Source organism: Festucalex cinctus, chromosome 8 (assembly GCF_051991245.1).
Source record: "Festucalex cinctus isolate MCC-2025b chromosome 8, RoL_Fcin_1.0, whole genome shotgun sequence".
Lineage (NCBI taxonomy): Eukaryota > Metazoa > Chordata > Actinopteri > Syngnathiformes > Syngnathidae > Festucalex > Festucalex cinctus.
The window spans coordinates 8,665,172-8,688,621 of record NC_135418.1 but is presented as its reverse complement, the minus strand read 5'-3'; the positions used below and the strand labels follow the sequence as shown (position 1 = coordinate 8,688,621).

Sequence of the window (23,450 nt, the reverse complement as noted above, 5' to 3'; positions counted from 1 at the left end):
AACAAGGCACACTCTTGACAACTACTGTTGAAGGCATCAGGGTTGACTTGGCTTGTGGGATTTTATTTAGAGACCAGTCTGTTGAAATGAGACCAGCTGTTGGCCGTTGTTCAATAACGAGTTGTTTACAAAGGTAAACAGGTTCTTCAGAGTCAGCATGGCCAAGTGTTCTAATGAGCTATACAAAGTGCACTTCCTTCCACTGTGTAAGAAGACTTTTGGTTTCCCAAAGAAGGTATGGGTTTGAGTAAAAGTCTTGTCAATATATTTTGAACATGAGTATGAACTCAGCAGTAGATACTTAAGTGACCAGACTATTGCATTTTAGTTTCACAAGAAATACAGATTGTTACAATTCAGCATAGCCGATTACTCTCGGGCACTTGACAAAGGATGACTCCTACAGCAAATTGGGCTTTCTGCCTCCAAATGAAAGCATGGATTCAAAATGCACTGCTGAAAGTTGCTTTGCTGGGACGAGACTGGTTTCGGTTTTGTTTCCCTTGATTCCAATATTGCCATATGTCAGGATGGCCGAGTGGTCTAAGGCGCCAGACTCAAGAGATGCATCTTTCCTTAGTGATTTGGGCTTTCTGGTCTCTGAATGGAGGCGTGGGTTCAAATCCCACTCCTGACACCTTCTTTTCAATGTGATTTTTGATTCGGCTCTTGACACTTGTCTGAAAGACTTCACTGCAGGTTTTGCATTAATCATTGTATTATACGCTCATGATGTTGTAACCATCAAAATGTGCTGTTTAGTCTTAAAACCTGATTGTGTAAAACCGAGGAGACATTACAATAAGTGGATTTATTGTGATCCCGATGAGCCCCTTCCGACCAAAGTCACCACGAGCCTTACCATTGGATGTCTTTTAATGGAGATGGTTCTTGTGACATGCATGGAACAGAATGACAGCCAATCAAGAAGCCAGTTGAAGCTCATACTGTTGCCGAAAATCAGAAATGGGGGCAATCACTGGTGTTGATGCTAATGTTAACACATAAAGCTGAAGCGTGAAGTTGTTGTGGCCGAGTGGTTAAGGCGATGGACTTGAAATCCATTGGGGTTTACCCACGTAGGTTCGAATGCTGCCGACAACGCAATCACTTTCTGAATTTTAGCTCTCTTTCTTCTTTTGGGTTCAGTTCCATCAGAAAAATGGTGATGTCATCAAAATGTGACTGGTTCCTCAGCAAATCGGGTCTTCTGATCAAATTCCAGTCTGGATTCAAAGCCTACTGTTGAAGGTGTGTCTGCCGAGTTCATTTCTCGGAACTTACAAAAGCTGTTAAAGGTTTGAGACCATCTGTAGGCTGTATGAGATGCTGTTTCTTTCTGCCCTTCTCTGACTGGTCTATTCAACAAGCACTAGTGTTAATATTAAATGTGAGTTTTTAAGGTTGTCGTGGCCGAGTGGTTAAGGCGATGGACTAGAAATCCATTGGGGTCTCCCCTCGTAGGTTCGAATCCTGCCGACAACGGATGTGTTTTCTGTAATACAGCACTGTCTTGTCTTATTAGATAAAGTTTGTGATCATGGCTATTGTCAAGGTGTCACTGATGCTGTAAGTACCTCAGCAAATTTGGAATTTGGACCAAGTGCAGCCATGGGAACAAGGCACACTCTTGACAACTACTGTTGAAGGCATCAGGGTTGACTTGGCTTCTGGGATTTTATTTAGAGACCAGGCTGTTGAAATGAGACCAGCTGTTGGCCGTTGTTCAATAACGAGTTGTTTACAAAGGTAAACGGGTTCTTCAGTCAGCATGGCCAAGTGTTCTAATGAGCTATACAAAGTGAACTTCCTTCCACTGTGTATGAAGACTTTTGGTTTCCCAAAGAAGGTATGGGTTTGAGTAAAAGTCTTGTCAATATATTTTGAACATGAGTATGAACTCAGCAGTAGATACTTAAGTGACCAGACTATTGCATTTTAGTTTCACAAGAAATACAGATTGTTACAATTCAGCATAGCCGATTACTCTCGGGCACTTGACAAAGGATGACTCCTACAGCAAATTGGGCTTTCTGCCTCCAAATGAAAGCATGGATTCAAAATGCACTGCTGAAAGTTGCTTTGCTGGGACGAGACTGGTTTCGGTTTTGTTTCCCTTGATTCCAATATTGCCATATGTCAGGATGGCCGAGTGGTCTAAGGCGCCAGACTCAAGAGATGCATCTTTCCTTAGTGATTTGGGCTTTCTGGTCTCTGAATGGAGGCGTGGGTTCAAATCCCACTCCTGACACCTTCTTTTCAATGTGATTTTTGATTCGGCTCTTGACACTTGTCTGAAAGACTTCACTGCAGGTTTTGCATTAATCATTGTATTATACGCTCATGATGTTGTAACCATCAAAATGTGCTGTTTAGTCTTAAAACCTGATTGTGTAAAACCGAGGAGACATTACAATAAGTGGATTTATTGTGATCCCGATGAGCCCCTTCCGACCAAAGTCACCACGAGCCTTACCATTGGATGTCTTTTAATGGAGATGGTTCTTGTGACATGCATGGAACAGAATGACAGCCAATCAAGAAGCCAGTTGAAGCTCATACTGTTGCCGAAAATCAGAAATGGGGGCAATCACTGGTGTTGATGCTAATGTTAACACATAAAGCTGAAGCGTGAAGTTGTTGTGGCCGAGTGGTTAAGGCGATGGACTTGAAATCCATTGGGGTTTACCCACGTAGGTTCGAATCCTGCCGACAACGCAATCACTTTCTGAATTTTAGCTCTCTTTCTTCTTTTGGGTTCAGTTCCATCAGAAAAATGGTGATGTCATCAAAATGTGACTGGTTCCTCAGCAAATCGGGTCTTCTGATCAAATTCCAGTCTGGATTCAAAGCCTACTGTTGAAGGTGTGTCTGCCGAGTTCATTTCTCGGAACTTACAAAAGCTGTTAAAGGTTTGAGACCATCTGTCGGCTGTATGAGATGCTGTTTCTTTCTGCCCTTCTCTGACTGGTCTATTCAACAAGCACTAGTGTTAATATTAAATGTGAGTTTTTAAGGTTGTCGTGGCCGAGTGGTTAAGGCGATGGACTAGAAATCCATTGGGGTCTCCCCTCGTAGGTTCGAATCCTGCCGACAACGGATGTGTTTTCTGTAATACAGCACTGTCTTGTCTTATTAGATAAAGTTTGTGATCATGGCTATTGTCAAGGTGTCACTGATGCTGTAAGTACCTCAGCAAATTTGGAATTTGGACCAAGTGCAGCCATGGGAACAAGGCACACTCTTGACAACTACTGTTGAAGGCATCAGGGTTGACTTGGCTTCTGGGATTTTATTTAGAGACCAGTCTGTTGAAATGAGACCAGCTGTTGGCCGTTGTTCAATAACGAGTTGTTTACAAAGGTAAACGGGTTCTTCAGTCAGCATGGCCAAGTGTTCTAATGAGCTATACAAAGTGCACTTCCTTCCACTGTGTATGAAGACTTTTGGTTTCCCAAAGAAGGTATGGGTTTGAGTAAAAGTCTTGTCAATATATTTTCAACATGAGTATGAACTCAGCAGTAGATACTTAAGTGACCAGACTATTGCATTTTAGTTTCACAAGAAATACAGATTGTTACAATTCAGCATAGCCGATTACTCTCGGGCACTTGACAAAGGATGACTCCTACAGCAAATTGGGCTTTCTGCCTCCAAATGAAAGCATGGATTCAAAATGCACTGCTGAAAGTTGCTTTGCTGGGACGAGACTGGTTTCGGTTTTGTTTCCCTTGATTCCAATATTGCCATATGTCAGGATGGCCGAGTGGTCTAAGGCGCCAGACTCAAGAGATGCATCTTTCCTTAGTGATTTGGGCTTTCTGGTCTCTGAATGGAGGCGTGGGTTCAAATCCCACTCCTGACACCCTCTTTTCAATGTGATTTTTGATTCGGCTCTTGACACTTGTCTGAAAGACTTCACTGCAGGTTTTGCATTAATCATTGTATTATACGCTCATGATGTTGTAACCATCAAAATGTGCTGTTTAGTCTTAAAACCTGATTGTGTAAAACCGAGGAGACATTACAATAAGTGGATTTATTGTGATCCCGATGAGCCCCTTCCGACCAAAGTCACCACGAGCCTTACCATTGGATGTCTTTTAATGGAGATGGTTCTTGTGACATGCATGGAACAGAATGACAGCCAATCAAGAAGCCAGTTGAAGCTCATACTGTTGCCGAAAATCAGAAATGGGGGCAATCACTGGTGTTGATGCTAATGTTAACACATAAAGCTGAAGCGTGAAGTTGTTGTGGCCGAGTGGTTAAGGCGATGGACTTGAAATCCATTGGGATTTACCCACGTAGGTTCGAATCCTGCCGACAACGCAATCACTTTCTGAATTTTAGCTCTCTTTCTTCTTTTGGGTTCAGTTCCATCAGAAAAATGGTGATGTCATCAAAATGTGACTGGTTCCTCAGCAAATCGGGTCTTCTGATCAAATTCCAGTCTGGATTCAAAGCCTACTGTTGAAGGTGTGTCTGCCGAGTTCATTTCTCGGAACTTACAAAAGCTGTTAAAGGTTTGAGACCATCTGTAGGCTGTATGAGATGCTGTTTCTTTCTGCCCTTCTCTGACTGGTCTATTCAACAAGCACTAGTGTTAATATTAAATGTGAGTTTTTAAGGTTGTCGTGGCCGAGTGGTTAAGGCGATGGACTAGAAATCCATTGGGGTCTCCACTCGTAGGTTCGAATCCTGCCGACAACGGATGTGTTTTCTGTAATACAGCACTGTCTTGTCTTATTAGATAAAGTTTGTGATCATGGCTATTGTCAAGGTGTCACTGATGCTGTAAGTACCTCAGCAAATTTGGAATTTGGACCAAGTGCAGCCATGGGAACAAGGCACACTCTTGACAACTACTGTTGAAGGCATCAGGGTTGACTTGGCTTGTGGGATTTTATTTAGAGACCAGTCTGTTGAAATGAGACCAGCTGTTGGCCGTTGTTCAATAACGAGTTGTTTACAAAGGTAAACAGGTTCTTCAGAGTCAGCATGGCCAAGTGTTCTAATGAGCTATACAAAGTGCACTTCCTTCCACTGTGTAAGAAGACTTTTGGTTTCCCAAAGAAGGTATGGGTTTGAGTAAAAGTCTTGTCAATATATTTTGAACATGAGTATGAACTCAGCAGTAGATACTTAAGTGACCAGACTATTGCATTTTAGTTTCACAAGAAATACAGATTGTTACAATTCAGCATAGCCGATTACTCTCGGGCACTTGACAAAGGATGACTCCTACAGCAAATTGGGCTTTCTGCCTCCAAATGAAAGCATGGATTCAAAATGCACTGCTGAAAGTTGCTTTGCTGGGACGAGACTGGTTTCGGTTTTGTTTCCCTTGATTCCAATATTGCCATATGTCAGGATGGCCGAGTGGTCTAAGGCGCCAGACTCAAGAGATGCATCTTTCCTTAGTGATTTGGGCTTTCTGGTCTCTGAATGGAGGCGTGGGTTCAAATCCCACTCCTGACACCTTCTTTTCAATGTGATTTTTGATTCGGCTCTTGACACTTGTCTGAAAGACTTCACTGCAGGTTTTGCATTAATCATTGTATTATACGCTCATGATGTTGTAACCATCAAAATGTGCTGTTTAGTCTTAAAACCTGATTGTGTAAAACCGAGGAGACATTACAATAAGTGGATTTATTGTGATCCCGATGAGCCCCTTCCGACCAAAGTCACCACGAGCCTTACCATTGGATGTCTTTTAATGGAGATGGTTCTTGTGACATGCATGGAACAGAATGACAGCCAATCAAGAAGCCAGTTGAAGCTCATACTGTTGCCGAAAATCAGAAATGGGGGCAATCACTGGTGTTGATGCTAATGTTAACACATAAAGCTGAAGCGTGAAGTTGTTGTGGCCGAGTGGTTAAGGCGATGGACTTGAAATCCATTGGGGTTTACCCACGTAGGTTCGAATCCTGCCGACAACGCAATCACTTTCTGAATTTTAGCTCTCTTTCTTCTTTTGGGTTCAGTTCCATCAGAAAAATGGTGATGTCATCAAAATGTGACTGGTTCCTCAGCAAATCGGGTCTTCTGATCAAATTCCAGTCTGGATTCAAAGCCTACTGTTGAAGGTGTGTCTGCCGAGTTCATTTCTCGGAACTTACAAAAGCTGTTAAAGGTTTGAGACCATCTGTAGGCTGTATGAGATGCTGTTTCTTTCTGCCCTTCTCTGACTGGTCTATTCAACAAGCACTAGTGTTAATATTAAATGTGAGTTTTTAAGGTTGTCGTGGCCGAGTGGTTAAGGCGATGGACTAGAAATCCATTGGGGTCTCCCCTCGTAGGTTCGAATCCTGCCGACAACGGATGTGTTTTCTGTAATACAGCACTGTCTTGTCTTATTAGATAAAGTTTGTGATCATGGCTATTGTCAAGGTGTCACTGATGCTGTAAGTACCTCAGCAAATTTGGAATTTGGACCAAGTGCAGCCATGGGAACAAGGCACACTCTTGACAACTACTGTTGAAGGCATCAGGGTTGACTTGGCTTCTGGGATTTTATTTAGAGACCAGGCTGTTGAAATGAGACCAGCTGTTGGCCGTTGTTCAATAACGAGTTGTTTACAAAGGTAAACGGGTTCTTCAGTCAGCATGGCCAAGTGTTCTAATGAGCTATACAAAGTGAACTTCCTTCCACTGTGTATGAAGACTTTTGGTTTCCCAAAGAAGGTATGGGTTTGAGTAAAAGTCTTGTCAATATATTTTGAACATGAGTATGAACTCAGCAGTAGATACTTAAGTGACCAGACTATTGCATTTTAGTTTCACAAGAAATACAGATTGTTACAATTCAGCATAGCCGATTACTCTCGGGCACTTGACAAAGGATGACTCCTACAGCAAATTGGGCTTTCTGCCTCCAAATGAAAGCATGGATTCAAAATGCACTGCTGAAAGTTGCTTTGCTGGGACGAGACTGGTTTCGGTTTTGTTTCCCTTGATTCCAATATTGCCATATGTCAGGATGGCCGAGTGGTCTAAGGCGCCAGACTCAAGAGATGCATCTTTCCTTAGTGATTTGGGCTTTCTGGTCTCTGAATGGAGGCGTGGGTTCAAATCCCACTCCTGACACCCTCTTTTCAATGTGATTTTTGATTCGGCTCTTGACACTTGTCTGAAAGACTTCACTGCAGGTTTTGCATTAATCATTGTATTATACGCTCATGATGTTGTAACCATCAAAATGTGCTGTTCAGTCTTAAAACCTGATTGTGTAAAACCGAGGAGACATTACAATAAGTGGATTTATTGTGATCCCGATGAGCCCCTTCCGACCAAAGTCACCACGAGCCTTACCATTGGATGTCTTTTAATGGAGATGGTTCTTGTGACATGCATGGAACAGAATGACAGCCAATCAAGAAGCCAGTTGAATCTCATACTGTTGCCGAAAATCAGAAATGGGGGCAATCACTGGTGTTGATGCTAATGTTAACACATAAAGCTGAAGCATGAAGTTGTTGTGGCCGAGTGGTTAAGGCGATGGACTTGAAATCCATTGGGGTTTACCCACGTAGGTTCGAATCCTGCCGACAACGCAATCACTTTCTGAATTTTAGCTCTCTTTCTTCTTTTGGGTTCAGTTCCATCAGAAAAATGGTGATGTCATCAAAATATGACTGGTTCCTCAGCAAATCGGGTCTTCTGATCAAATTCCAGTCTGGATTCAAAGCCCACTGTTGAAGGTGTGTCTGCCGAGTTCATTTCTCGGAACTTACAAAAGCTGTTAAAGGTTTGAGACCATCTGTAGGCTGTATGAGATGCTGTTTCTTTCTGCCCTTCTCTGACTGGTCTATTCAACAAGCACTAGTGTTAATATTAAATGTGAGTTTTTAAGGTTGTCGTGGCCGAGTGGTTAAGGCGATGGACTAGAAATCCATTGGGGTCTCCCCTCGTAGGTTCGAATCCTGCCGACAACGGCTGTGTTTTCTGTAATACAGCACTGTCTTGTCTAATTAGATAAAGTTTGTGATCATGGCTATTGGCAAGGTGTCACTGATGCTGTAAGTACCTCAGCAAATTTGGAATTTCGGACCAAGTGCAGCCATGGGAACAAGGCACACTCTTGACAACTACTGTTGAAGGCATCAGGGTTGACTTGGCTTGTGGGATTTTATTTAGAGACCAGTCTGTTGAAATGAGAGCAGCTGTTGGCCGTTGTTCAATAACGAGTTGTTTACAAAGGTAAACAGGTTCTTCAGAGTCAGCATGGCCAAGTGTTCTAATGAGCTATACAAAGTGCACTTCCTTCCACTGTGTAAGAAGACTTTTGGTTTCCCAAAGAAGGTATGGGTTTGAGTAAAAGTCTTGTCAATATATTTTGAACATGAGTATGAACTCAGCAGTAGATACTTAAGTGACCAGACTATTGCATTTTAGTTTCACAAGAAATACAGATTGTTACAATTCAGCATAGCCGATTACTCTCGGGCACTTGACAAAGGATGACTCCTACAGCAAATTGGGCTTTCTGCCTCCAAATGAAAGCATGGATTCAAAATGCACTGCTGAAAGTTGCTTTGCTGGGACGAGACTGGTTTCGGTTTTGTTTCCCTTGATTCCAATATTGCCATATGTCAGGATGGCCGAGTGGTCTAAGGCGCCAGACTCAAGAGATGCATCTTTCCTTAGTGATTTGGGCTTTCTGGTCTCTGAATGGAGGCGTGGGTTCAAATCCCACTCCTGACACCCTCTTTTCAATGTGATTTTTGATTCGGCTCTTGACACTTGTCTGAAAGACTTCACTGCAGGTTTTGCATTAATCATTGTATTATACGCTCATGATGTTGTAACCATCAAAATGTGCTGTTTAGTCTTAAAACCTGATTGTGTAAAACCGAGGAGACATTACAATAAGTGGATTTATTGTGATCCCGATGAGCCCCTTCCGACCAAAGTCACCACGAGCCTTACCATTGGATGTCTTTTAATGGAGATGGTTCTTGTGACATGCATGGAACAGAATGACAGCCAATCAAGAAGCCAGTTGAAGCTCATACTGTTGCCGAAAATCAGAAATGGGGGCAATCACTGGTGTTGATGCTAATGTTAACACATAAAGCTGAAGCGTGAAGTTGTTGTGGCCGAGTGGTTAAGGTGATGGACTTGAAATCCATTGGGGTTTACCCACGTAGGTTCGAATCCTGCCGACAACGCAATCACTTTCTGAATTTTAGCTCTCTTTCTTCTTTTGGGTTCAGTTCCATCAGAAAAATGGTGATGTCATCAAAATGTGACTGGTTCCTCAGCAAATCGGGTCTTCTGATCAAATTCCAGTCTGGATTCAAAGCCCACTGTTGAAGGTGTGTCTGCCGAGTTCATTTCTCGGAACTTACAAAAGCTGTTAAAGGTTTGAGACCATCTGTAGGCTGTATGAGATGCTGTTTCTTTCTGCCCTTCTCTGACTGGTCTATTCAACAAGCACTAGTGTTAATATTAAATGTGAGTTTTTAAGGTTGTCGTGGCCGAGTGGTTAAGGCGATGGACTAGAAATCCATTGGGGTCTCCCCTCGTAGGTTCGAATCCTGCCGACAACGGGTGTGTTTTCTGTAATACAGCACTGTCTTGTCTAATTAGATAAAGTTTGTGATCATGGCTATTGTCAAGGTGTCACTGATGCTGTAAGTACCTCAGCAAATTTGGAATTTGGACCAAGTGCAGCCATGGGAACAAGGCACACTCTTGACAACTACTGTTGAAGGCATCAGGGTTGACTTGGCTTCTGGGATTTTATTTAGAGACCAGGCTGTTGAAATGAGACCAGCTGTTGGCCGTTGTTCAATAACGAGTTGTTTACAAAGGTAAACAGGTTCTTCAGAGTCAGCATGGCCAAGTGTTCTAATGAGCTATACAAAGTGCACTTCCTTCCACTGTGTAAGAAGACTTTTGGTTTCCCAAAGAAGGTATGGGTTTGAGTAAAAGTCTTGTCAATATATTTTGAACATGAGTATGAACTCAGCAGTAGATACTTAAGTGACCAGACTATTGCATTTTAGTTTCACAAGAAATACAGATTGTTACAATTCAGCATAGCCGATTACTCTCGGGCACTTGACAAAGGATGACTCCTACAGCAAATTGGGCTTTCTGCCTCCAAATGAAAGCATGGATTCAAAATGCACTGCTGAAAGTTGCTTTGCTGGGACGAGACTGGTTTCGGTTTTGTTTCCCTTGATTCCAATATTGCCATATGTCAGGATGGCCGAGTGGTCTAAGGCGCCAGACTCAAGAGATGCATCTTTCCTTAGTGATTTGGGCTTTCTGGTCTCTGAATGGAGGCGTGGGTTCAAATCCCACTCCTGACACCCTCTTTTCAATGTGATTTTTGATTCGGCTCTTGACACTTGTCTGAAAGACTTCACTGCAGGTTTTGCATTAATCATTGTATTATACGCTCATGATGTTGTAACCATCAAAATGTGCTGTTTAGTCTTAAAACCTGATTGTGTAAAACCGAGGAGACATTACAATAAGTGGATTTATTGTGATCCCGATGAGCCCCTTCCGACCAAAGTCACCACGAGCCTTACCATTGGATGTCTTTTAATGGAGATGGTTCTTGTGACATGCATGGAACAGAATGACAGCCAATCAAGAAGCCAGTTGAAGCTCATACTGTTGCCGAAAATCAGAAATGGGGGCAATCACTGGTGTTGATGCTAATGTTAACACATAAAGCTGAAGCTTGAAGTTGTTGTGGCCGAGTGGTTAAGGTGATGGACTAGAAATCCATTGGGGTTTACCCACGTAGGTTCGAATCCTGCCGACAACGCAATCACTTTCTGAATTTTAGCTCTCTTTCTTCTTTTGGGTTCAGTTCCATCAGAAAAATGGTGATGTCATCAAAATATGACTGGTTCCTCAGCAAATCGGGTCTTCTGATCAAATTCCAGTCTGGATTCAAAGCCCACTGTTGAAGGTGTGTCTGCCGAGTTCATTTCTCGGAACTTACAAAAGCTGTTAAAGGTTTGAGACCATCTGTAGGCTGTATGAAATGCTGTTTCTTTCTGCCCTTCTCTGACTGGTCTATTCAACAAGCACTAGTGTTAATATTAAATGTGAGTTTTTAAGGTTGTCGTGGCCGAGTGGTTAAGGCGATGGACTAGAAATCCATTGGGGTCTCCCCTCGTAGGTTCGAATCCTGCCGACAACGGCTGTGTTTTCTGTAATACAGCACTGTCTTGTCTAATTAGATAAAGTTTGTGATCATGGCTATTGGCAAGGTGTCACTGATGCTGTAAGTACCTCAGCAAATTTGGAATTTCGGACCAAGTGCAGCCATGGGAACAAGGCACACTCTTGACAACTACTGTTGAAGGCATCAGGGTTGACTTGGCTTGTGGGATTTTATTTAGAGACCAGTCTGTTGAAATGAGAGCAGCTGTTGGCCGTTGTTCAATAACGAGTTGTTTACAAAGGTAAACAGGTTCTTCAGAGTCAGCATGGCCAAGTGTTCTAATGAGCTATACAAAGTGCACTTCCTTCCACTGTGTAAGAAGACTTTTGGTTTCCCAAAGAAGGTATGGGTTTGAGTAAAAGTCTTGTCAATATATTTTGAACATGAGTATGAACTCAGCAGTAGATACTTAAGTGACCAGACTATTGCATTTTAGTTTCACAAGAAATACAGATTGTTACAATTCAGCATAGCCGATTACTCTCGGGCACTTGACAAAGGATGACTCCTACAGCAAATTGGGCTTTCTGCCTCCAAATGAAAGCATGGATTCAAAATGCACTGCTGAAAGTTGCTTTGCTGGGACGAGACTGGTTTCGGTTTTGTTTCCCTTGATTCCAATATTGCCATATGTCAGGATGGCCGAGTGGTCTAAGGCGCCAGACTCAAGAGATGCATCTTTCCTTAGTGATTTGGGCTTTCTGGTCTCTGAATGGAGGCGTGGGTTCAAATCCCACTCCTGACACCCTCTTTTCAATGTGATTTTTGATTCGGCTCTTGACACTTGTCTGAAAGACTTCACTGCAGGTTTTGCATTAATCATTGTATTATACGCTCATGATGTTGTAACCATCAAAATGTGCTGTTTAGTCTTAAAACCTGATTGTGTAAAACCGAGGAGACATTACAATAAGTGGATTTATTGTGATCCCGATGAGCCCCTTCCGACCAAAGTCACCACGAGCCTTACCATTGGATGTCTTTTAATGGAGATGGTTCTTGTGACATGCATGGAACAGAATGACAGCCAATCAAGAAGCCAGTTGAAGCTCATACTGTTGCCGAAAATCAGAAATGGGGGCAATCACTGGTGTTGATGCTAATGTTAACACATAAAGCTGAAGCGTGAAGTTGTTGTGGCCGAGTGGTTAAGGTGATGGACTTGAAATCCATTGGGGTTTACCCACGTAGGTTCGAATCCTGCCGACAACGCAATCACTTTCTGAATTTTAGCTCTCTTTCTTCTTTTGGGTTCAGTTCCATCAGAAAAATGGTGATGTCATCAAAATGTGACTGGTTCCTCAGCAAATCGGGTCTTCTGATCAAATTTCAGTCTGGATTCAAAGCCCACTGTTGAAGGTGTGTCTGCCGAGTTCATTTCTCGGAACTTACAAAAGCTGTTAAAGGTTTGAGACCATCTGTAGGCTGTATGAGATGCTGTTTCTTTCTGCCCTTCTCTGACTGGTCTATTCAACAAGCACTAGTGTTAATATTAAATGTGAGTTTTTAAGGTTGTCGTGGCCGAGTGGTTAAGGCGATGGACTAGAAATCCATTGGGGTCTCCCCTCGTAGGTTCGAATCCTGCCGACAACGGCTGTGTTTTCTGTAATACAGCACTGTCTTGTCTAATTAGATAAAGTTTGTGATCATGGCTATTGTCAAGGTGTCACTGATGCTGTAAGTACCTCAGCAAATTTGGAATTTGGACCAAGTGCAGCCATGGGAACAAGGCACACTCTTGACAACTACTGTTGAAGGCATCAGGGTTGACTTGGCTTCTGGGATTTTATTTAGAGACCAGGCTGTTGAAATGAGACCAGCTGTTGGCCGTTGTTCAATAACGAGTTGTTTACAAAGGTAAACAGGTTCTTCAGAGTCAGCATGGCCAAGTGTTCTAATGAGCTATACAAAGTGCACTTCCTTCCACTGTGTAAGAAGACTTTTGGTTTCCCAAAGAAGGTATGGGTTTGAGTAAAAGTCTTGTCAATATATTTTGAACATGAGTATGAACTCAGCAGTAGATACTTAAGTGACCAGACTATTGCATTTTAGTTTCACAAGAAATACAGATTGTTACAATTCAGCATAGCCGATTACTCTCGGGCACTTGACAAAGGATGACTCCTACAGCAAATTGGGCTTTCTGCCTCCAAATGAAAGCATGGATTCAAAATGCACTGCTGAAAGTTGCTTTGCTGGGACGAGACTGGTTTCGGTTTTGTTTCCCTTGATTCCAATATTGCCATATGTCAGGATGGCCGAGTGGTCTAAGGCGCCAGACTCAAGAGATGCATCTTTCCTTAGTGATTTGGGCTTTCTGGTCTCTGAATGGAGGCGTGGGTTCAAATCCCACTCCTGACACCCTCTTTTCAATGTGATTTTTGATTCGGCTCTTGACACTTGTCTGAAAGACTTCACTGCAGGTTTTGCATTAATCATTGTATTATACGCTCATGATGTTGTAACCATCAAAATGTGCTGTTTAGTCTTAAAACCTGATTGTGTAAAACCGAGGAGACATTACAATAAGTGGATTTATTGTGATCCCGATGAGCCCCTTCCGACCAAAGTCACCACGAGCCTTACCATTGGATGTCTTTTAATGGAGATGGTTCTTGTGACATGCATGGAACAGAATGACAGCCAATCAAGAAGCCAGTTGAAGCTCATACTGTTGCCGAAAATCAGAAATGGGGGCAATCACTGGTGTTGATGCTAATGTTAACACATAAAGCTGAAGCTTGAAGTTGTTGTGGCCGAGTGGTTAAGGTGATGGACTAGAAATCCATTGGGGTTTACCCACGTAGGTTCGAATCCTGCCGACAACGCAATCACTTTCTGAATTTTAGCTCTCTTTCTTCTTTTGGGTTCAGTTCCATCAGAAAAATGGTGATGTCATCAAAATGTGACTGGTTCCTCAGCAAATCGGGTCTTCTGATCAAATTCCAGTCTGGATTCAAAGCCCACTGTTGAAGGTGTGTCTGCCGAGTTCATTTCTCGGAACTTACAAAAGCTGTTAAAGGTTTGAGACCATCTGTAGGCTGTATGAGATGCTGTTTCTTTCTGCCCTTCTCTGACTGGTCTATTCAACAAGCACTAGTGTTAATATTAAATGTGAGTTTTTAAGGTTGTCGTGGCCGAGTGGTTAAGGCGATGGACTAGAAATCCATTGGGGTCTCCCCTCGTAGGTTCGAATCCTGCCGACAACGGCTGTGTTTTCTGTAATACAGCACTGTCTTGTCTAATTAGATAAAGTTTGTGATCATGGCTATTGGCAAGGTGTCACTGATGCTGTAAGTACCTCAGCAAATTTGGAATTTCGGACCAAGTGCAGCCATGGGAACAAGGCACACTCTTGACAACTACTGTTGAAGGCATCAGGGTTGACTTGGCTTGTGGGATTTTATTTAGAGACCAGTCTGTTGAAATGAGACCAGCTGTTGGCCGTTGTTCAATAACGAGTTGTTTACAAAGGTAAACAGGTTCTTCAGAGTCAGCATGGCCAAGTGTTCTAATGAGCTATACAAAGTGCACTTCCTTCCACTGTGTAAGAAGACTTTTGGTTTCCCAAAGAAGGTATGGGTTTGAGTAAAAGTCTTGTCAATATATTTTGAACATGAGTATGAACTCAGCAGTAGATACTTAAGTGACCAGACTATTGCATTTTAGTTTCACAAGAAATACAGATTGTTACAATTCAGCATAGCCGATTACTCTCGGGCACTTGACAAAGGATGACTCCTACAGCAAATTGGGCTTTCTGCCTCCAAATGAAAGCATGGATTCAAAATGCACTGCTGAAAGTTGCTTTGCTGGGACGAGACTGGTTTCGGTTTTGTTTCCCTTGATTCCAATATTGCCATATGTCAGGATGGCCGAGTGGTCTAAGGCGCCAGACTCAAGAGATGAATCTTTCCTTAGTGATTTGGGCTTTCTGGTCTCTGAATGGAGGCGTTGGTTCAAATCCCACTCCTGACACCTTCTTTTCAATGTGATTTTTGATTCGGCTCTTGACACTTGTCTGAAAGACTTCACTGCAGGTTTTGCATTAATCATTGTATTATACGCTCATGATGTTGTAACCATCAAAATGTGCTGTTTAGTCTTAAAACCTGATTGTGTAAAACCGAGGAGACATTACAATAAGTGGATTTATTGTGATCCCGATGAGCCCCTTCCGACCAAAGTCACCACGAGCCTTACCATTGGATGTCTTTTAATGGAGATGGTTCTTGTGACATGCATGGAACAGAATGACAGCCAATCAAGAAGCCAGTTGAAGCTCATACTGTTGCCGAAAATCAGAAATGGGGGCAATCACTGGTGTTGATGCTAATGTTAACACATAAAGCTGAAGCGTGAAGTTGTTGTGGCCGAGTGGTTAAGGCGATGGACTTGAAATCCATTGGGGTTTACCCACGTAGGTTCGAATCCTGCCGACAACGCAATCACTTTCTGAATTTTAGCTCTCTTTCTTCTTTTGGGTTCAGTTCCATCAGAAAAATGGTGATGTCATCAAAATGTGACTGGTTCCTCAGCAAATCGGGTCTTCTGATCAAATTCCAGTCTGGATTCAAAGCCTACTGTTGAAGGTGTGTCTGCCGAGTTCATTTCTCGGAACTTACAAAAGCTGTTAAAGGTTTGAGACCATCTGTAGGCTGTATGAGATGCTGTTTCTTTCTGCCCTTCTCTGACTGGTCTATTCAACAAGCACTAGTGTTAATATTAAATGTGAGTTTTTAAGGTTGTCGTGGCCGAGTGGTTAAGGCGATGGACTAGAAATCCATTGGGGTCTCCCCTCGTAGGTTCGAATCCTGCCGACAACGGATGTGTTTTCTGTAATACAGCACTGTCTTGTCTTATTAGATAAAGTTTGTGATCATGGCTATTGTCAAGGTGTCACTGATGCTGTAAGTACCTCAGCAAATTTGGAATTTGGACCAAGTGCAGCCATGGGAACAAGGCACACTCTTGACAACTACTGTTGAAGGCATCAGGGTTGACTTGGCTTCTGGGATTTTATTTAGAGACCAGGCTGTTGAAATGAGACCAGCTGTTGGCCGTTGTTCAATAACGAGTTGTTTACAAAGGTAAACGGGTTCTTCAGTCAGCATGGCCAAGTGTTCTAATGAGCTATACAAAGTGAACTTCCTTCCACTGTGTATGAAGACTTTTGGTTTCCCAAAGAAGGTATGGGTTTGAGTAAAAGTCTTGTCAATATATTTTGAACATGAGTATGAACTCAGCAGTAGATACTTAAGTGACCAGACTATTGCATTTTAGTTTCACAAGAAATACAGATTGTTACAATTCAGCATAGCCGATTACTCTCGGGCACTTGACAAAGGATGACTCCTACAGCAAATTGGGCTTTCTGCCTCCAAATGAAAGCATGGATTCAAAATGCACTGCTGAAAGTTGCTTTGCTGGGACGAGACTGGTTTCGGTTTTGTTTCCCTTGATTCCAATATTGCCATATGTCAGGATGGCCGAGTGGTCTAAGGCGCCAGACTCAAGAGATGCATCTTTCCTTAGTGATTTGGGCTTTCTGGTCTCTGAATGGAGGCGTGGGTTCAAATCACACTCCTGACACCCTCTTTTCAATGTGATTTTTGATTCGGCTCTTGACACTTGTCTGAAAGACTTCACTGCAGGTTTTGCATTAATCATTGTATTATACGCTCATGATGTTGTAACCATCAAAATGTGCTGTTTAGTCTTAAAACCTGATTGTGTAAAACCGAGGAGACATTACAATAAGTGGATTTATTGTGATCCCGATGAGCCCCTTCCGACCAAAGTCACCACGAGCCTTACCATTGGATGTCTTTTAATGGAGATGGTTCTTGTGACATGCATGGAACAGAATGACAGCCAATCAAGAAGCCAGTTGAATCTCATACTGTTGCCGAAAATCAGAAATGGGGGCAATCACTGGTGTTGATGCTAATGTTAACACATAAAGCTGAAGCATGAAGTTGTTGTGGCCGAGTGGTTAAGGCGATGGACTTGAAATCCATTGGGGTTTACCCACGTAGGTTCGAATCCTGCCGACAACGCAATCACTTTCTGAATTTTAGCTCTCTTTCTTCTTTTGGGTTCAGTTCCATCAGAAAAATGGTGATGTCATCAAAATATGACTGGTTCCTCAGCAAATCGGGTCTTCTGATCAAATTCCAGTCTGGATTCAAAGCCCACTGTTGAAGGTGTGTCTGCCGAGTTCATTTCTCGGAACTTACAAAAGCTGTTAAAGGTTTGAGACCATCTGTAGGCTGTATGAGATGCTGTTTCTTTCTGCCCTTCTCTGACTGGTCTATTCAACAAGCACTAGTGTTAATATTAAATGTGAGTTTTTAAGGTTGTCGTGGCCGAGTGGTTAAGGCGATGGACTAGAAATCCATTGGGGTCTCCCCTCGTAGGTTCGAATCCTGCCGACAACGGCTGTGTTTTCTGTAATACAGCACTGTCTTGTCTAATTAGATAAAGTTTGTGATCATGGCTATTGGCAAGGTGTCACTGATGCTGTAAGTACCTCAGCAAATTTGGAATTTCGGACCAAGTGCAGCCATGGGAACAAGGCACACTCTTGACAACTACTGTTGAAGGCATCAGGGTTGACTTGGCTTGTGGGATTTTATTTAGAGACCAGTCTGTTGAAATGAGAGCAGCTGTTGGCCGTTGTTCAATAACGAGTTGTTTACAAAGGTAAACAGGTTCTTCAGAGTCAGCATGGCCAAGTGTTCTAATGAGCTATACAAAGTGCACTTCCTTCCACTGTGTAAGAAGACTTTTGGTTTCCCAAAGAAGGTATGGGTTTGAGTAAAAGTCTTGTCAATATATTTTGAACATGAGTATGAACTCAGCAGTAGATACTTAAGTGACCAGACTATTGCATTTTAGTTTCACAAGAAATACAGATTGTTACAATTCAGCATAGCCGATTACTCTCGGGCACTTGACAAAGGATGACTCCTACAGCAAATTGGGCTTTCTGCCTCCAAATGAAAGCATGGATTCAAAATGCACTGCTGAAAGTTGCTTTGCTGGGACGAGACTGGTTTCGGTTTTGTTTCCCTTGATTCCAATATTGCCATATGTCAGGATGGCCGAGTGGTCTAAGGCGCCAGACTCAAGAGATGCATCTTTCCTTAGTGATTTGGGCTTTCTGGTCTCTGAATGGAGGCGTGGGTTCAAATCCCACTCCTGACACCCTCTTTTCAATGTGATTTTTGATTCGGCTCTTGACACTTGTCTGAAAGACTTCACTGCAGGTTTTGCATTAATCATTGTATTATACGCTCATGATGTTGTAACCATCAAAATGTGCTGTTTAGTCTTAAAACCTGATTGTGTAAAACCGAGGAGACATTACAATAAGTGGATTTATTGTGATCCCGATGAGCCCCTTCCGACCAAAGTCACCACGAGCCTTACCATTGGATGTCTTTTAATGGAGATGGTTCTTGTGACATGCATGGAACAGAATGACAGCCAATCAAGAAGCCAGTTGAAGCTCATACTGTTGCCGAAAATCAGAAATGGGGGCAATCACTGGTGTTGATGCTAATGTTAACACATAAAGCTGAAGTGCGAAGTTGTTGTGGCCGAGTGTTTAAGGAGATGGACTTGAAATCCATTGGGGTTTACCCACGTAGGTTCGAATCCTGCCGACAACGCAATCACTTTCTGAATTTTAGCTCTCTTTCTTCTTTTGGGTTCAGTTCCATCAGAAAAATGGTGATGTCATCAAAATATGACTGGTTCCTCAGCAAATCGGGTCTTCTGATCAAATTCCAGTCTGGATTCAAAGCCCACTGTTGAAGGTGTGTCTGCCGAGTTCATTTCTCGGAACTTACAAAAGCTGTTAAAGGTTTGAGACCATCTGTAGGCTGTATGAGATGCTGTTTCTTTCTGCCCTTCTGACTGGTCTATTCAACAAGCACTAGTGTTAATATTAAATGTGAGTTTTTAAGGTTGTCGTGGCCGAGTGGTTAAGGCGATGGACTAGAAATCCATTGGGGTCTCCCCTCGTAGGTTCGAATCCTGCCGACAACGGCTGTGTTTTCTGTAATACAGCACTGTCTTGTCTAATTAGATAAAGTTTGTGATCATGGCTATTGTCAAGGTGTCACTGATGCTGTAAGTACCTCAGCAAATTTGGAATTTGGACCAAGTGCAGCCATGGGAACAAGGCACACTCTTGACAACTACTGTTGAAGGCATCAGGGTTGACTTGGCTTCTGGGATTTTATTTAGAGACCAGGCTGTTGAAATGAGACCAGCTGTTGGCCGTTGTTCAATAACGAGTTGTTTACAAAGGTAAACGGGTTCTTCAGTCAGCATGGCCAAGTGTTCTAATGAGCTATACAAAGTGAACTTCCTTCCACTGTGTATGAAGACTTTTGGTTTCCCAAAGAAGGTATGGGTTTGAGTAAAAGTCTTGTCAATATATTTTGAACATGAGTATGAACTCAGCAGTAGATACTTAAGTGACCAGACTATTGCATTTTAGTTTCACAAGAAATACAGATTGTTACAATTCAGCATAGCCGATTACTCTCGGGCACTTGACAAAGGATGACTCCTACAGCAAATTGGGCTTTCTGCCTCCAAATGAAAGCATGGATTCAAAATGCACTGCTGAAAGTTGCTTTGCTGGGACGAGACTGGTTTCGGTTTTGTTTCCCTTGATTCCAATATTGCCATATGTCAGGATGGCCGAGTGGTCTAAGGCGCCAGACTCAAGAGATGCATCTTTCCTTAGTGATTTGGGCTTTCTGGTCTCTGAATGGAGGCGTGGGTTCAAATCCCACTCCTGACACCCTCTTTTCAATGTGATTTTTGATTCGGCTCTTGACACTTGTCTGAAAGACTTCACTGCAGGTTTTGCATTAATCATTGTATGATACGCTCATGATGTTGTAACCATCAAAATGTGCTGTTTAGTCTTAAAACCTGATTGTGTAAAACCGAGGAGACATTACAATAAGTGGATTTATTGTGATCCCGATGAGCCCCTTCCGACCAAAGTCACCACGAGCCTTACCATTGGATGTCTTTTAATGGAGATGGTTCTTGTGACATGCATGGAACAGAATGACAGCCAATCAAGAAGCCAGTTGAAGCTCATACTGTTGCCGAAAATCAGAAATGGGGGCAATCACTGGTGTTGATGCTAATGTTAACACATAAAGCTGAAGTGAGAAGTTGTTGTGGCCGAGTGTTTAAGGTGATGGACTTGAAATCCATTGGGGTTTACCCACGTAGGTTCGAATCCTGCCGACAACGCAATCACTTTCTGAATTTTAGCTCTCTTTCTTCTTTTGGGTTCAGTTCCATCAGAAAAATGGTGATGTCATCAAAATATGACTGGTTCCTCAGCAAATCGGGTCTTCTGATCAAATTCCAGTCTGGATTCAAAGCCCACTGTTGAAGGTGTGTCTGCCGAGTTCATTTCTCGGAACTTACAAAAGCTGTTAAAGGTTTGAGACCATCTGTAGGCTGTATGAGATGCTGTTTCTTTCTGCCCTTCTCTGACTGGTCTATTCAACAAGCACTAGTGTTAATATTAAATGTGAGTTTTTAAGGTTGTCGTGGCCGAGTGGTTAAGGCGATGGACTAGAAATCCATTGGGGTCTCCCCTCGTAGGTTCGAATCCTGCCGACAACGGCTGTGTTTTCTGTAATACAGCACTGTCTTGTCTAATTAGATAAAGTTTGTGATCATGGCTATTGTCAAGGTGTCACTGATGCTGTAAGTACCTCAGCAAATTTGGAATTTGGACCAAGTGCAGCCATGGGAACAAGGCACACTCTTGACAACTACTGTTGAAGGCATCAGGGTTGACTTGGCTTCTGGGATTTTATTTAGAGACCAGGCTGTTGAAATGAGACCAGCTGTTGGCCGTTGTTCAATAACGAGTTGTTTACAAAGGTAAACGGGTTCTTCAGTCAGCATGGCCAAGTGTTCTAATGAGCTATACAAAGTGAACTTCCTTCCACTGTGTATGAAGACTTTTGGTTTCCCAAAGAAGGTATGGGTTTGAGTAAAAGTCTTGTCAATATATTTTGAACATGAGTATGAACTCAGCAGTAGATACTTAAGTGACCAGACAATTGCATTTTAGTTTCACAAGAAATACAGATTGTTACAATTCAGCATAGCCGATTACTCTCGGGCACTTGACAAAGGATGACTCCTACAGCAAATTGGGCTTTCTGCCTCCAAATGAAAGCATGGATTCAAAATGCACTGCTGAAAGTTGCTTTGCTGGGACGAGACTGGTTTCGGTTTTGTTTCCCTTGATTCCAATATTGCCATATGTCAGGATGGCCGAGTGGTCTAAGGCGCCAGACTCAAGAGATGCATCTTTCCTTAGTGATTTGGGCTTTCTGGTCTCTGAATGGAGGCGTGGGTTCAAATCCCACTCCTGACACCCTCTTTTCAATGTGATTTTTGATTCGGCTCTTGACACTTGTCTGAAAGACTTCACTGCAGGTTTTGCATTAATCATTGTATTTTCCGCTCATGATGTTGTAACCATCAAAATGTGCTGTTTAGTCTTAAAACCTGATTGTGTAAAACCGAGGAGACATTACAATAAGTGGATTTATTGTGATCCCGATGAGCCCCTTCTGACCAAAGTCACCACGAGCCTTACCAATGGATGTCTTTTAATGGAGATGGTTCTTGTGACATGCATGGAACAGAATGACAGCCAATCAAGAAGCCAGTTGAAGCTCATACTGTTGCCGAAAATCAGAAATGGGGGCAATCACTGGTGTTGATGCTAATGTTAACACATAAAGCTGAAGCATGAAGTTGTTGTGGCCGAGTGGTTAAGGCGATGGACTTGAAATCCATTGTGGTTTACCCACGTAGGTTCGAATCCTGCCGACAACGCAATCACTTTCTGAATTTTAGCTCTCTTTCTTCTTTTGGGTTCAGTTCCATCAGAAAAATGGTGATGTCATCAAAATATGACTGGTTCCTCAGCAAATCGGGTCTTATGATCAAATTCCAGTCTGGATTCAAAGCCCACTGTTGAAGGTGTGTCTGCCGAGTTCATTTCTCGGAACTTACAAAAGCTGTTAAAGGTTTGAGACCATCTGTAGGCTGTATGAGATGCTGTTTCTTTCTGCACTTCTCTGACTGGTCTATTCAGTAAGCACTAGTGTTAATATTAAATGTGAGTTTTTAAGGTTGTCGTGGCCGAGTGGTTAAGGCGATGGACTAGAAATCCATTGGGGTCTCCCCTCGTAGGTTCGAATCCTGCCGACAATGGCTGTGTTTTCTGTAATACAGCACTGTCTTGTCTAATTAGATAAAGTTTGTGATCATGGCTATTGTCAAGGTGTCACTGATGCTGTACGTACCTCAGCAAATTTGGAATTTCGGACCAAGTGCAGCCATGGGAACAAGGCACACTCTTGACAACTACTGTTGAAGGCATCAGGGTTGACTTGGCTTGTGGGATTTTATTTAGAGACCAGTCTGGTGAAATGAGACCAGCTGTTGGCCGTTGTTCAATAACGAGTTGTTTACAAAGGTAAACAGGTTCTGCAGAGTCAGCATGGCCAAGTGTTCTAATGAGCTATACAAAGTGCACTTCCTTCCACTGTGTATGAAGACTTTTGGTTTCCCAAAGAAGGTATGGGTTTGAGTAAAAGTCTTGTCAATATATTTTGAACATGAGTATGAACTCAGCAGTAGATACTTAAGTGACCAGACTATTGCATTTTAGTTTCACAAGAAATACAGATTGTTACAATTCAGCATAGCCGATTACTCTCGGGCACTTGACAAAGGATGACTCCTACAGCAAATTGGGCTTTCTGCCTCCAAATGAAAGCATGGATTCAAAATGCACTGCTGAAATTTGCTTTGCTGGGACGAGACTGGTTTCGGTTTTGTTTCCCTTGATTCCAATATTGCCATATGTCAGGATGGCTGAGTGGTCTAAGGCGCCAGACTCAAGAGATGCATCTTTCCTTAGTGATTTGGGCTTTCTGGTCTCTGAATGGAGGCGTGGGTTCAAATCCCACTCCCGACACCCTCATTTCAATGTGATTTTTGATTCGGCTCTTGACACTTGTCTGAAAGACTTCACTGCAGGTTTTGCATTAATCATTGTATTATACGCTCATGATGTTGTAACCATCAAAATGTGCTGTTTAGTCTTAAAACCTGATTGTGTAAAACCGAGGAGACATTACAATAAGTGGATTTATTGTGATCCCGATGAGCCCCT

At 42.6% G+C, this 23,450-nt stretch overlaps 1 protein-coding gene and 43 non-coding genes across 44 annotated transcripts in view; all 44 read left to right on the top strand.

The window, feature by feature from the left end:
* LOC144024231 (uncharacterized) overlaps positions 1 to 23,450 on the top strand; it is a 107,860-nt gene that overhangs the window by 40,183 nt on the left and 44,227 nt on the right. The window lies entirely within an intron of this gene.
* trnal-caa (transfer RNA leucine (anticodon CAA)) lies at positions 525 to 637 on the top strand. The gene is made up of 2 exons: positions 525 to 562; positions 592 to 637. It is a non-coding gene; the product is annotated as a tRNA-Leu (tRNA).
* Positions 1,023 to 1,104, top strand: trnas-uga (transfer RNA serine (anticodon UGA)). The gene has a single exon. It is a non-coding gene; the product is annotated as a tRNA-Ser (tRNA).
* On the top strand, positions 1,404 to 1,485 carry trnas-aga (transfer RNA serine (anticodon AGA)). The gene has a single exon. It is a non-coding gene; the product is annotated as a tRNA-Ser (tRNA).
* trnal-caa (transfer RNA leucine (anticodon CAA)) lies at positions 2,139 to 2,251 on the top strand. The gene is made up of 2 exons: positions 2,139 to 2,176; positions 2,206 to 2,251. It is a non-coding gene; the product is annotated as a tRNA-Leu (tRNA).
* Positions 2,637 to 2,718, top strand: trnas-uga (transfer RNA serine (anticodon UGA)). Its single transcript has one exon. It is a non-coding gene; the product is annotated as a tRNA-Ser (tRNA).
* Positions 3,018 to 3,099, top strand: trnas-aga (transfer RNA serine (anticodon AGA)). The gene has a single exon. It is a non-coding gene; the product is annotated as a tRNA-Ser (tRNA).
* Positions 3,753 to 3,865, top strand: trnal-caa (transfer RNA leucine (anticodon CAA)). Its single transcript has 2 exons — positions 3,753 to 3,790; positions 3,820 to 3,865. It is a non-coding gene; the product is annotated as a tRNA-Leu (tRNA).
* Positions 4,251 to 4,332, top strand: trnas-uga (transfer RNA serine (anticodon UGA)). Its single transcript has one exon. It is a non-coding gene; the product is annotated as a tRNA-Ser (tRNA).
* On the top strand, positions 4,632 to 4,713 carry trnas-aga (transfer RNA serine (anticodon AGA)). Its single transcript has one exon. It is a non-coding gene; the product is annotated as a tRNA-Ser (tRNA).
* Positions 5,369 to 5,481, top strand: trnal-caa (transfer RNA leucine (anticodon CAA)). The gene is made up of 2 exons: positions 5,369 to 5,406; positions 5,436 to 5,481. It is a non-coding gene; the product is annotated as a tRNA-Leu (tRNA).
* Positions 5,867 to 5,948, top strand: trnas-uga (transfer RNA serine (anticodon UGA)). Its single transcript has one exon. It is a non-coding gene; the product is annotated as a tRNA-Ser (tRNA).
* Positions 6,248 to 6,329, top strand: trnas-aga (transfer RNA serine (anticodon AGA)). The gene has a single exon. It is a non-coding gene; the product is annotated as a tRNA-Ser (tRNA).
* trnal-caa (transfer RNA leucine (anticodon CAA)) lies at positions 6,983 to 7,095 on the top strand. The gene is made up of 2 exons: positions 6,983 to 7,020; positions 7,050 to 7,095. It is a non-coding gene; the product is annotated as a tRNA-Leu (tRNA).
* trnas-uga (transfer RNA serine (anticodon UGA)) lies at positions 7,481 to 7,562 on the top strand. The gene has a single exon. It is a non-coding gene; the product is annotated as a tRNA-Ser (tRNA).
* On the top strand, positions 7,862 to 7,943 carry trnas-aga (transfer RNA serine (anticodon AGA)). Its single transcript has one exon. It is a non-coding gene; the product is annotated as a tRNA-Ser (tRNA).
* Positions 8,600 to 8,712, top strand: trnal-caa (transfer RNA leucine (anticodon CAA)). The gene is made up of 2 exons: positions 8,600 to 8,637; positions 8,667 to 8,712. It is a non-coding gene; the product is annotated as a tRNA-Leu (tRNA).
* trnas-uga (transfer RNA serine (anticodon UGA)) lies at positions 9,098 to 9,179 on the top strand. Its single transcript has one exon. It is a non-coding gene; the product is annotated as a tRNA-Ser (tRNA).
* trnas-aga (transfer RNA serine (anticodon AGA)) lies at positions 9,479 to 9,560 on the top strand. The gene has a single exon. It is a non-coding gene; the product is annotated as a tRNA-Ser (tRNA).
* trnal-caa (transfer RNA leucine (anticodon CAA)) lies at positions 10,216 to 10,328 on the top strand. Its single transcript has 2 exons — positions 10,216 to 10,253; positions 10,283 to 10,328. It is a non-coding gene; the product is annotated as a tRNA-Leu (tRNA).
* trnas-aga (transfer RNA serine (anticodon AGA)) lies at positions 10,714 to 10,795 on the top strand. The gene has a single exon. It is a non-coding gene; the product is annotated as a tRNA-Ser (tRNA).
* trnas-aga (transfer RNA serine (anticodon AGA)) lies at positions 11,095 to 11,176 on the top strand. Its single transcript has one exon. It is a non-coding gene; the product is annotated as a tRNA-Ser (tRNA).
* On the top strand, positions 11,833 to 11,945 carry trnal-caa (transfer RNA leucine (anticodon CAA)). Its single transcript has 2 exons — positions 11,833 to 11,870; positions 11,900 to 11,945. It is a non-coding gene; the product is annotated as a tRNA-Leu (tRNA).
* trnas-uga (transfer RNA serine (anticodon UGA)) lies at positions 12,331 to 12,412 on the top strand. Its single transcript has one exon. It is a non-coding gene; the product is annotated as a tRNA-Ser (tRNA).
* Positions 12,712 to 12,793, top strand: trnas-aga (transfer RNA serine (anticodon AGA)). The gene has a single exon. It is a non-coding gene; the product is annotated as a tRNA-Ser (tRNA).
* trnal-caa (transfer RNA leucine (anticodon CAA)) lies at positions 13,449 to 13,561 on the top strand. Its single transcript has 2 exons — positions 13,449 to 13,486; positions 13,516 to 13,561. It is a non-coding gene; the product is annotated as a tRNA-Leu (tRNA).
* trnas-aga (transfer RNA serine (anticodon AGA)) lies at positions 13,947 to 14,028 on the top strand. Its single transcript has one exon. It is a non-coding gene; the product is annotated as a tRNA-Ser (tRNA).
* On the top strand, positions 14,328 to 14,409 carry trnas-aga (transfer RNA serine (anticodon AGA)). The gene has a single exon. It is a non-coding gene; the product is annotated as a tRNA-Ser (tRNA).
* trnal-caa (transfer RNA leucine (anticodon CAA)) lies at positions 15,066 to 15,178 on the top strand. Its single transcript has 2 exons — positions 15,066 to 15,103; positions 15,133 to 15,178. It is a non-coding gene; the product is annotated as a tRNA-Leu (tRNA).
* On the top strand, positions 15,564 to 15,645 carry trnas-uga (transfer RNA serine (anticodon UGA)). Its single transcript has one exon. It is a non-coding gene; the product is annotated as a tRNA-Ser (tRNA).
* On the top strand, positions 15,945 to 16,026 carry trnas-aga (transfer RNA serine (anticodon AGA)). The gene has a single exon. It is a non-coding gene; the product is annotated as a tRNA-Ser (tRNA).
* trnal-caa (transfer RNA leucine (anticodon CAA)) lies at positions 16,680 to 16,792 on the top strand. The gene is made up of 2 exons: positions 16,680 to 16,717; positions 16,747 to 16,792. It is a non-coding gene; the product is annotated as a tRNA-Leu (tRNA).
* trnas-uga (transfer RNA serine (anticodon UGA)) lies at positions 17,178 to 17,259 on the top strand. Its single transcript has one exon. It is a non-coding gene; the product is annotated as a tRNA-Ser (tRNA).
* Positions 17,559 to 17,640, top strand: trnas-aga (transfer RNA serine (anticodon AGA)). Its single transcript has one exon. It is a non-coding gene; the product is annotated as a tRNA-Ser (tRNA).
* trnal-caa (transfer RNA leucine (anticodon CAA)) lies at positions 18,297 to 18,409 on the top strand. The gene is made up of 2 exons: positions 18,297 to 18,334; positions 18,364 to 18,409. It is a non-coding gene; the product is annotated as a tRNA-Leu (tRNA).
* trnas-uga (transfer RNA serine (anticodon UGA)) lies at positions 18,795 to 18,876 on the top strand. Its single transcript has one exon. It is a non-coding gene; the product is annotated as a tRNA-Ser (tRNA).
* trnas-aga (transfer RNA serine (anticodon AGA)) lies at positions 19,174 to 19,255 on the top strand. Its single transcript has one exon. It is a non-coding gene; the product is annotated as a tRNA-Ser (tRNA).
* trnal-caa (transfer RNA leucine (anticodon CAA)) lies at positions 19,909 to 20,021 on the top strand. Its single transcript has 2 exons — positions 19,909 to 19,946; positions 19,976 to 20,021. It is a non-coding gene; the product is annotated as a tRNA-Leu (tRNA).
* trnas-uga (transfer RNA serine (anticodon UGA)) lies at positions 20,407 to 20,488 on the top strand. Its single transcript has one exon. It is a non-coding gene; the product is annotated as a tRNA-Ser (tRNA).
* trnas-aga (transfer RNA serine (anticodon AGA)) lies at positions 20,788 to 20,869 on the top strand. The gene has a single exon. It is a non-coding gene; the product is annotated as a tRNA-Ser (tRNA).
* trnal-caa (transfer RNA leucine (anticodon CAA)) lies at positions 21,523 to 21,635 on the top strand. The gene is made up of 2 exons: positions 21,523 to 21,560; positions 21,590 to 21,635. It is a non-coding gene; the product is annotated as a tRNA-Leu (tRNA).
* Positions 22,021 to 22,102, top strand: trnas-uga (transfer RNA serine (anticodon UGA)). Its single transcript has one exon. It is a non-coding gene; the product is annotated as a tRNA-Ser (tRNA).
* Positions 22,402 to 22,483, top strand: trnas-aga (transfer RNA serine (anticodon AGA)). The gene has a single exon. It is a non-coding gene; the product is annotated as a tRNA-Ser (tRNA).
* trnal-caa (transfer RNA leucine (anticodon CAA)) lies at positions 23,140 to 23,252 on the top strand. The gene is made up of 2 exons: positions 23,140 to 23,177; positions 23,207 to 23,252. It is a non-coding gene; the product is annotated as a tRNA-Leu (tRNA).